The sequence below is a fragment of the Chelon labrosus genome, assembly GCF_963514085.1.
Source record: "Chelon labrosus genome assembly, chromosome: 14".
NCBI classification, from domain to species: Eukaryota; Metazoa; Chordata; class Actinopteri; order Mugiliformes; family Mugilidae; genus Chelon; species Chelon labrosus.
Window position 1 is genome coordinate 1,707,291 of NC_140347.1, and position 12,159 is coordinate 1,719,449.

Below are 12,159 nucleotides of genomic sequence, written 5' to 3' on the forward strand. Positions count from 1 at the left end.
GCGCCACAACATTATGACCCCTCGACCCATTACAGAGCGCCACAACATTATGACCCCTCGACCCATTACAGAGCGCCAAAACATTAGGACCCCTCCACCCATTACAGAGCGCCAAAACATTAGGACCCCTCCACCCATTACAGAGCGCCAAAACATTAGGACCCCTCCACCCATTACAGAGCGCCAAAACATTATGACCCCTCCACCCATTACAGAGCGCCAAAACATTATGACCCCTCCACCCATTACAGAGCGCCAAAACATTATGACCCCTCCACCCATTACAGAGCGCCACAACATTATGACCCCTCGACCCATTACAGAGCGCCACAACATTATGACCCCTCCACCCATTACAGAGCGCCACAACATTATGACCCCTCCACCCATTACAGAGCGCCACAACATTATGACCCCTCCACCCGTTACAGAGCGCCACAACATTATGACCCCTCCACCCATTACAGAGCGCCACAACATTATGACCCCTCAACTCATTACAGAGCGCCACAACATTATGACCCCTCCACCCGTTACAGAGCGCCAAAACATTATGACCCCTCGACCCGTTACAGAGCGCCAAAACATTATGACCCCTCGACCCATTACAGAGCGCCACAACATTATGACCCCTCAACCCATTACAGAGCGCCAAAACATTATGACCCCTCGACCCATTACAGAGCGCCACAACATTATGACCCCTCAACCCATTACAGAGCGCCAAAACATTATGACCCCTCAACTCATTACAGAGCGCCACAACATTATGACCCCTCAACCCATTACAGAGCGCCACAACATTATGACCCCTCCACCCGTTACAGAGCGCCAAAACATTAGGACCCCTCGACCCGTTACAGAGCGCCAAAACATTATGACCCCTCGACCCATTACAGAGCGCCACAACATTATGACCCCTCAACCCATTACAGAGCGCCAAAACATTATGACCCCTCAACTCATTACAGAGCGCCACAACATTATGACCCCTCGACCCATTACAGAGCGCCACAACATTATGACCCCTCAACTCATTACAGAGCGCCACAACATTATGACCCCTCAACCCATTACAGAGCGCCAAAACATTATGACCCCTCAACCCATTACAGAGCGCCAAAACATTATGACCCCTCAACTCATTACAGAGCGCCAAAACATTATGACCCCTCAACCCATTACAGAGCGCCAAAACATTATGACCCCTCAACTCATTACAGAGCGCCACAACATTATGACCCCTCAACTCATTACAGAGCGCCACAACATTATGACCCCTCAACTCATTACAGAGCGCCAAAACATTATGACCCCTCAACTCATTACAGAGCGCCACAACATTATGACCCCTCAACCCATTACAGAGCGCCAAAACATTATGACCCCTCAACTCATTACAGAGCGCCACAACATTATGACCCCTCAACCCATTACAGAGCGCCAAAACATTATGACCCCTCAACTCATTACAGAGCGCCACAACATTATGACCCCTCAACTCATTACAGAGCGCCACAACATTATGACCCCTCGACCCATTACAGAGCGCCACAACATTATGACCCCTCAACTCATTACAGAGCGCCACAACATTATGACCCCTCAACTCATTACAGAGCGCCAAAACATTATGACCCCTCAACTCATTACAGAGCGCCACAACATTATGACCCCTCAACCCATTACAGAGCGCCAAAACATTATGACCCCTCAACTCATTACAGAGCGCCACAACATTATGACCCCTCAACCCATTACAGAGCGCCAAAACATTATGACCCCTCAACTCATTACAGAGCGCCACAACATTATGACCCCTCAACTCATTACAGAGCGCCACAACATTATGACCCCTCGACCCATTACAGAGCGCCACAACATTATGACCCCTCGACCCATTACAGAGCGCCAAAACATTATGACCCCTCGACCCATTACAGAGCGCCAAAACATTATGACCCCTCGACCCATTACAGAGCGCCACAACATTATGACCCCTCAACCCATTACAGAGCGCCAAAACATTATGACCCCTCGACTCATTACAGAGCGCCACAACATTATGACCCCTCGACCCATTACAGAGCGCCAAAACATTATGACCCCTCGACCCATTACAGAGCGCCACAACATTATGACCCCTCAACTCTTTACAGAGCGCCACAACATTATGACCCCTCAACTCATTACAGAGCGCCACAACATTATGACCCCTCCACCCATTACAGAGCGCCACAACATTATGACCCCTCCACCCATTACAGAGCGCCACAACATTATGACCCCTCCACCCATTACAGAGCGCCAAAACATTATGACCCCTCCACCCATTACAGAGCGCCAAAACATTATGACCCCTCCACCCATTACAGAGCGCCAAAACATTATGACCCCTCGACCCATTACAGAGCGCCAAAACATTATGACCCCTCCACCCATTACAGAGCGCCACAACATTATGACCCCTCAACTCATTACAGAGCGCCAAAACATTATGACCCCTCCACCCATTACAGAGCGCCAAAACATTAGGACCCCTCCACCCATTACAGAGCGCCAAAACATTATGACCCCTCCACCCATTACAGAGCGCCAAAACATTATGACCCCTCCACCCATTACAGAGCGCCAAAACATTATGACCCCTCCACCCATTACAGAGCGCCAAAACATTATGACCCCTCGACCCATTACAGAGCGCCACAACATTAGGACCCCTCCACCCATTACAGAGCGCCAAAACATTAGGACCCCTCCACCCATTACAGAGCGCCAAAACATTATGACCCCTCAACCCATTAGAGAGCGCCAAAACATTAGGACCCCTCCACCCATTACAGAGGAGCCAAAACATTAGGACCCCTCAACCCATTACAGAGCGCCAAAACATTATGACCCCTCAACTCCTAACAGAACATCTGTGTTTCCTTCACTTTATCAGGTCAGTGAGTTTCTAGAATTATTTATATGTGAAGTGTTTGTGTCCAACATAGATGAACTGTTAATAGAAGTTAACTATTAGCCGACCAATGAATTAGCCTTCAGCTAGCCTTCCAGCATAGCTCCGGTATGTTAGCGAGCTAACCCGCGGGGCTAAGCGGCCCAACACCTGAGGCTAGCGGGAGTTTGTCACAGTCATCACCACGCACACTTTAAACTGGACGGCAGCATCATCGGCACAGTCAGTTTCCACAGGAAGTTTCTAGTTATTATTACTATTGGAGTTTATTTATTTAGTTTTGCAAATCATTCTTGCAGCTGTTCTTCATGTAAATTAAACAATATTACTTCTTATTGAAAAACAGGAAGGTGCTTTTGATGGTGGTATAATATTAAATATAGATCCATTTAAGGGGCCTTTATTTTGAAAATCCAAATCAGAATATCCTGGTATTTCCTGGGTGACATCCTGAGAGTGTCTACTATCAGGGTGAAGTGGAATCAGTCTGTGGAAACAGACAGTTTTCTTTAAATGTTAGATTTGATTTGAATATTATTGATTCATTTGACACATACTCATATTTACATTAATATTCTGCTCCTGTCTACATGATCTTGAAACACCAATAAAAGGAAACTGCCTGTTTCCACAGACTCATTCCACTTCAAACTGAGAGGACACAACCCCAGGAAATAGCAGGTTAGTCTGATGTTGAAGTCAGAGGCCTCAGCCACGCCTCTGCTTCCTGAGGACGCTAAGAAGAGCAAGTGGCCCTCCACACTTGTAAACAATCTTCTACCAAGGTACCATTGAGAGGATTCTGTTGAGCAGCATCACTGCAATCATCTGGTTTGGAAACGGTGCAGTTCTTGATGTAAAGACAAGGCAGAGAGTGGTGCGTACAGCCCAGTATCACGTTCTGCCCTTCAGGACATCTACAAGTGGAGGTGTATCAGGAAAGCTTCCAGCATCCTAGGCCAACCTATCCCTCCCCCTCCACTGCCTTTTCTCCCTCCTGCCTGCTGCTAAATGCTTCCAGAGCATCTTGGCCAGAACACTCAGACTCAGCGACAGCTTCGTTCCCCAAGCTATCCCAACTCTGAACACTCTCCCCTCTCTCCCTGCTCCAGAGACTAAGCCCCTAACATCAAGACACACACAACACAGTCCAGTACAAACACAAACTCACTAATGTTGCACAAGACACTTTTAACCCAGATGGACCGACAAAATAAATCAGTGGAGCTACTCAACTTTACATCAACAAGGTTTCACCAACTGGCTCAATCACAACGTTACCGCTAGGGCTGCAACTAACCATTATTTTAATCATCCATTATTTTTTCCATTAATCGATGAGTCGGACAAAACAAGCATTAATTTCCAACCCTTTATTCAGAAACAGAGCTGACAGAGCAGAAAGAGCATCAACAGGTTGCTCCTTGAACATCTCTGAGCTGTTAAAGGAATGATTTAAAAAACAAATGAACTAACACAAAGAACATACATGTATGCTTTACATCTGCACAATATATGAAATAAAGTGCACAAAAAGATGTGAGCGTGCACGTGACTCTATGATGATGAAGCAGCAGAATCAGTAGAGTCAGCAGTTCACCTCATCAGGATTGTTCAGCACGTTTCAGCTCATCAACCAAATCATTTCTCTCAAACTGTAACAGCCAGAGTTTTACATGGAGCAGTACCAGTTTACGCCACACGGCGGCGCCTCCTTTGTTTTCATCTCTTAGTTCAGCAGGTGTCACTCTCTTTCTTTGACTTCCTCCATCATCTCCGTAATGTGGACGCTGGTGAAGGCTCCAGTCCACCAACGTTTTATTATCTGTTATTCTAGTGTTCTCTAATGAGCCGTGAGACCTGCTTTATATGGTTCTGGTTAATAAATGTATTGAGCTGAAATCCCTCCACTTGGTCTCCTGCCTGCTACTTCATGTTGAAGCATACTACTAGCAGACGTGGCTAAGCTTCTCTCCAACTCCACCTTACAAAGCCAGCAATCATTAAACTTACATCTTGTCCATTTCCCAAGTTGACAACGAGGTTCATGTGACAGGAGAAGTCTGGAATCCAAAAGGCATCAATCCATATCGCTAACAAACGCTACGTGACCATAAAATCTCCCCGCTTGGCCTGCGCCGTACGACCGTACCGTACCCGGAGCATCAACACGTTACAAACCAGGCTGAACACTGGATTCCACTTCCTGGTCTCATTTGTAGTTTAATTTGGGCGTCCTGCACCTTGGATGCAGGGGCGCAGGTGGGATTGTTGAAGTGGGGGGGACCAAGCTGTCAGCAAATGATTTCAACTCAATAAGTTCTTTTAGTGTAATTTGGGTTTAACCAGCGCTCCAGTAGTTCCTTTCATAACAGGCTATGGGCCAATGGTTTGCACTAAAAAGCTTCATCTCTGTCTTCCTCACTCCTGGACACATCCTCACATACACCCTGATCAAAACGTCTGAAATGAAACTGTGACTTTGATAGAAACACACCAGACACACACGTGCACCTGGGATGGAAATAAGCAGCACCCATAACACACACACACACAAGGGTGCACTGGTAAAGGAACAGGCTCAGACAGTTACAGCTGTGGCTCTAGCAAACCTCAGTCAATACTGAAAAGTTATATCATCAAGTATACGTGGATTTCTTGGCAACGTCACAAGTGTTTGCGCGCAGACAGGGGACAGAAAGACGTGTTTTCAGAGAGTGTTGATAACGGAGGAGGACTGAATCTTTGTGTGTTTCGTTTAGTAGTAGAAGTAGTAGTAGTAGTAGTAGTAGTAGTACTAGTACAGTCAAAATGCCAAGGAGTTGTTGTGTGGTTGGCTGCACTAAAAGAGCCAGTGATGATGCCAGATGTTTAATATTCCATGCTCGTCCATGTTCACGTTCATTCATGTTAAAGTTTAACAAAGTTGGAAACAAAAGACGTTGCCTTCAGTAAATCTGTTCGTAGCAGGCTAGCAGCTAGCGCTAGCTAACTGATATCACGTTTGCGAGTGCTAATGTTGTTATAGCATGCCGGTTGGATCATTGCTTCAGAGATATCCCCTTTCAACTTAACTACAGGTTGTATTTTAATACTTAGAACAACATATCTTAGCATAGCCTGCACGTCAACATATCTTAGCACAGCCCGCAGGTCAACATATCTTAGCATAGCCTGCACGTCAACATATCTTAGCATAGCCTGCAGGTCAACATATCTTAGCATAGCCTGCACGTCAACATATCTTAGCATAGCCTGCACGTCAACATGTCTTAGCATAGCCTGCACGTCAACATATCTTAGCATAGCCTGCACGTCAACGTATCTTAGCATAGCCTGCACGTCAACATATCTTAGCATAGCCTGCACGTCAACATATCTTAGCATAGCCTGCACGTCAACGTATCTTAGCATAGCCTGCAGGTCAACATGTCTTAGCATAGCCTGCAGGTCAACATATCTTAGCATAGCCTGAACGTCAACACATCTTAGCATAGCCTGCAGGTCAACGTATCTTAGCATAGCCTGCACGTCAACACATCTTAGCATAGCCTGCAGGTCAACATATCTTAGCATAGCCTGCACGTCAACATATCTTAGCATAGCCTGCACGTCAACATATCTTAGCATAGCCTGCAGGTCAACATATCTTAGCATAGCCTGCACGTCAACATATCTTAGCATAGCCTGCACGTCAACATGTCTTAGCATAGCCTGCACGTCAACATATCTTAGCATAGCCTGCACGTCAACGTATCTTAGCATAGCCTGCACGTCAACATGTCTTAGCATAGCCTGCAGGTCAACATATCTTAGCATAGCCTGCACGTCAACATATCTTAGCATAGCCTGCACGTCAACATATCTTAGCATAGCCTGCACGTCAACGTATCTTAGCATAGCCTGCACGTCAACATGTCTTAGCATAGCCTGCAGGTCAACATATCTTAGCGTAGCCTGCACGACAACATATCTTAGCATAGCCTGCAGGTCAACATATCTTAGCGTAGCCTGCACGTCAACATATCTTAGCATAGCCTGCAGGTCAACATATCTTAGCGTAGCCTGCAGGTCAACATATCTTAGCATAGCCTGCAGGTCAACATATCTTAGCATAGCCTGCACGTCAACGTATCTTAGCGTAGCCTGCACGTCAACGTATCTTAGCATAGCCTGCAGGTCAACATATCTTAGCGTAGCCTGCAGGTCAACATATCTTAGCATAGCCTGCACGTCAACATATCTTAGCATAGCCTGCACGTCAACATATCTTAGCGTAGCCTGCAGGTCAACATATCTTAGCGTAGCCTGCACGTCAACATATCTTAGCATAGCCTGCACGTCAACGTATCTTAGCGTAGCCTGCACGTCAACGTATCTTAGCATAGCCTGCACGTCAACATATCTTAGCATAGCCTGCACGTCAACATATCTTAGCATAGCCTGCACGTCAACATATCTTAGCATAGCCTGCAGGTCAACATATCTTAGCATAGCCTGCAGGTCAACATATCTTAGCATAGCCTGCAGGTCAACATATCTTAGCATAGCCTGCAGGTCAACATATCTTAGCATAGCCTGCACGTCAACATATCTTAGCATAGCCTGCAGGTCAACATATCTTAGCATAGCCTGCACGTCAACATATCTTAGCATAGCCTGCAGGTCAACATATCTTAGCATAGCCTGCAGGTCAACATATCTTAGCATAGCCTGCAGGTCAACATATCTTAGCGTAGCCCGCACGTCAACATATCTTAGCGTAGCCCGCACGTCAACATATCTTAGCGTAGCCTGCAGGTCAACGTATCTTAGCATAGCCTGCTTGTCAACATATCTTAGCATAGCCTGCTTGTCAACGTATCTTAGCATAGCCCGCAGGTCAACGTATCTTAGCATAGCCCGCAGGTCAACGTATCTTAGCATAGCCTGCACGTCAACATATCTTAGCATAGCCCGCACGTCAACATATCTTAGCATAGCCTGCACGTCAACATATCTTAGCATAGCCCGCAGGTCAACATATCTTAGCATAGCCTGCAGGTCAACATATCTTAGCGTAGCCTGCAGGTCAACATATCTTAGCGTAGCCTGCAGGTCAACATATCTTAGCGTAGCCTGCAGGTCAACATATCTTAGCATAGCCTGCACGTCAACATATCTTAGCATAGCCTGCAGGTCAACATATCTTAGCGTAGCCTGCAGGTCAACATATCTTAGCATAGCCTGCACGTCAACATATCTTAGCATAGCCTGCAGGTCAACATATCTTAGCATAGCCTGCACGTCAACATATCTTAGCATAGCCTGCACGTCAAATGACAAAGAGCTCGAAATCTCCAAAAAGGTAAATTCAGCTAAATGTTCCAGATATGTGATCCAGCCAGGAAAGCTCTGTGACTAAAGAAAAACGAAGGGTTCTTAACTTTAATTTAAAAGTAAAATCGGGCTGTCCGATTGATGCCGCTGTTAAAATTGGCTACGTTTTACATTACCCGCCTAACATGATAATTATAGCCGTACATATACAGTGATGTTTGTAAACAGGAAACCCGTGTATATCCCAGTTAGTAATTAGCATTAGTCTAAAAAGAGAAATATAATACCCACAATACTAGACATATCAACAAAACATAAACACATGTCAAGCTTATTTAAAAACCTCTAAAGCATAAATACTCATTCACAGTACCTGGAAAGTGCAGATGTAAATGTCTTATTCTCCCGCGGTTTCACTAACAATGGGGCTCAGAGCTCCCCCTCCCGCCACTGCGGGTATTACACATCAAATCACGCCATCTCTCAGAAAAGGACCAACAGCTGGGTGGGCGGTGACGGTATCAACTATGAACCTAGCTAGTTCCCGCCTCCTCGGCACGAGCTGAACGATAAATCTAATACAGCAAGAGAGGCGGGACTTAAGACGAGAACAGCCAATCATCAGCCGGTGTCAGTTTGAAGCAGCAACGGGAGGGAGGGGGGAGGAGTCAGCGGCAGCGAGCGCAGACACAGAGCGGCCTGAGAAACTGAGCGACTGTAGTGAGGCGTTTGAGAGGAACTGCTCAGAAACTGTAGAAAAGGTTTGGGTTTGAACCCTCTCACCGGGAAAACACCCACATCCACCACGGATGCGACGCCCCTGAATTGAGGGGGGTCACTATGAATCCCCCCCGTCCTCAGTGTTATCTGCGCGCATGCGTGGATGACTTGGTTGTACTGATTTCTCCACCTCCGCCATGTTTCAGAACAACGTTAGGGTCTCTCCGATGGTCTATCCTCTACGTCCGCTCCGCTCAACTCAACTTTTGTTTTATACAACAAACATCTCCGTGGCATAATAATGGTGCGACACAACGAATCGATAATGAAATTCGTTGCCAACTCTTTTAATAATCAAATTTTATCGATTTTAATGATTCGTTGTTGCAGCCCTAGTTACCGCTACGTCATTCTTTCAGGCACAAAATGGCGGCGGAGCGGTGCCTTTGAACTTACAGCTCCGTCTTTGACACTAAATAATTCAACACTTTTCCTCTTACACAATATACATTCACTCTCTGGTTACATTCACAACAATAATTCCTTAATAAACCGGATAATATTAACTAGCTAACAGTTTATGTTCATTAACTTTAGCTCTCCGCTAGCGCTCAAAACGGAAACAAAAGCACAATAAAATGAGGTCAAACTCACCAAAACCGCTGTGTCTTATTTTTAATATGCTCTTCATCAATTCCCGACCAGTTAGGTGTTGTTTTACAGGTCCTAGATCAACTTTTTATCAAATATTTACTCGCTAATGTCCGTTTGTCTTCTCTGCTTTCTTCTTCTACGTCTTTTCTGTGCAGCATCACTTCAGTGCTGCCCCTAGTGTCTGAAAGAGGCACTAACTGGAAATACAGACTTTTAATTGTCTGCATTAAATCACTGTTGGTTAACATTTTAGACCTTGATGAATTACATGAAAATATTTTAACTTATTTAACTATTGCATCTTAATGAATTATTTATTCCTGTTAATATCATATTTTAATGTTGGTTCCACAAACAAAGAAATATCACTACCAAGCAACATGAAGACATCAGATACCTGGCCTAGTCAACAGCAGTATGCAGCATGTCATTGGGGTTTTCAAGTGGGCACCTCCCTTCACCCATGTTTGGTTAAGTTAGGCCCACGACACCTCAAGAAGGCTGAACAGTGACTTCCAGCGTCCTGGAGTCACCCCCCTCCACGCTGCCACTGCACAACCCCGTTTATCTCACCATTCAGTGACTATCAACAACTAATATTTCAATCATTAGCCTAGTCCTTTTATGAACCACGACCCAAACAAACAAATCTACCAACATAAATAACAAAGAGCATAGGCTCAGGAACAGATAAAAGAAGAGGATCCATCTGAGGATTATAAAGAACAGAGCAGGTGGCTCAGCTTGGTGTACACCAGTGACGTGTGATGAGGTTCATGACAGATTTACAGTCATCAACCCAATGGAATAGCTTCAATCAGTGGCGTCGTTAGGCCTGTTGTAGGGGGGCTGAAGCCCTCCTGAAATATTCTTAAGCCCCCCTAAATAGTTTGGTGTTGTTTTAATAATTTTATTTTATTTTTATTTATTTTTTTACAAAAAAAAGCCGACATATTCAACATAAAGCATCCAGCATATCAGTTTAAATAAATAATCATCTAACCTGTCATCAAGGACTTAAATGTGATCATATCTCTGTCAGTTTCCCTTCACTTCGTAGTGTACGGTAGAGAGAGCCCCTTTGGTACCTTGTTATCAATCCATTCCACTTGTTCAGAACGACCTCATTACTGATAATCCAGTCCACGTTTCCCTGTGACCTTGCTTGAGGCTCGGGACCCGCAGCCACACAGAGCCCAACAGAAGAACATGGATGGATGCATATATACTGTAGCAGAGAGAAGGACACTGAAAAAACTAACGAGTATCCTGGACAATGCCAGCCACCCTCTGCACACGACCATCAGTAGCCAGAGAAGCACCTTCAGCGAGAGGCTGCTCCTCCCAAGTTGCAGGACAAATAGACTGAGGAACTCCTTTGTCCCCCGTGCCATGAATCTGTATAACCACCACTCACTTGGGGGGAGGAGGACAAAAAAGAAAGGGACTGAATAACATTTTTAACTAGCCTGCAACAACATGAGTGCAATAGTTAAGTGCAATAACAATATGCATCTGGTATCCTTCTATTTATGCAATAACCATATATGTACAGTACAGTCACAATATTTATTATTATTATTATTCTTTTCTGGGTGTTTTGGTATTTGGTATTCTATCTATCTATCTATCTATGAAAGTTTTTCAGGAAAGTAAGTATTCATCACTGCTGGTAGTAACAATTAGTTAGCTCCAGCCTCCAGCTAACAGCAGAAAGTCCCATGTAATTAATGAAATGCTTCATGTTTGACAAATAAAAACCTGGCTTACACACTACAGACAATCTCTGCTCACGTCTTACCTTTGTTGTTTGGGGTCAAAAGTTACATTCCAGCTGTAAAAGAGCGCTGCTACTTAGCTAGCTAGCTATAGCTAGTTAGTCTGAAATACCCTGTGAAGGTCCTGGTTGTTTCTAGAGTTCAGTGTGACTCTCTTTACCATATCTTTGGGGTGACTTCCTTCTGGAGCATCAGCTGTGTTTCTCACTTTACACATGGATGCACACCGTGAAACAGGAGCTGAGCTCATTCACGTATGATTATCATCAGTAGATAATAATAATAATAATAATAATAATAATAATTAGACTAATAATAATCACTCCACCAGCCTTATTGGCCTGTAGGAGTCAGAGGAGCACAGTGAGTGAGGGGGGAGACAGTCTTGCAGTCATGTCAACTGAAAAAGCCGAGCTTCAGCATCTGAGTCACAACAGAGTGATAGACTGATTTACCACCTTAAAAACAGACGACATTCTTTGATGCTTCCACCAAGTAACTTGCAATTGTAGCCCTTTTCTTCTTGTTAATGCTGTAAACATTCTGCTACTGTGCAAACCTTTGATTATTGTTGTACTGTATTAAACAAACAGACTGATAATAAATACTAATAAACAACTACTCACACTAACTGGTTACGTTTCATATCTCAAATGATTATTCTTTACACAGGTACAAGGTTCATATTAATGTGGTTTCAGACACTGAAGTGGCTGTTCACTAATC

At 44.7% G+C, this 12,159-nt stretch overlaps 1 protein-coding gene across 1 annotated transcript in view; it reads right to left on the reverse strand.

Annotated features, from left to right (window-relative positions):
- Positions 1-12,159, reverse strand: part of LOC311499374 (protein NLRC3-like) — a gene marked incomplete at its 5' end in the record, with an annotated part of 66,016 nt that overhangs the window by 2,370 nt on the left and 51,487 nt on the right. The window lies entirely within an intron of this gene.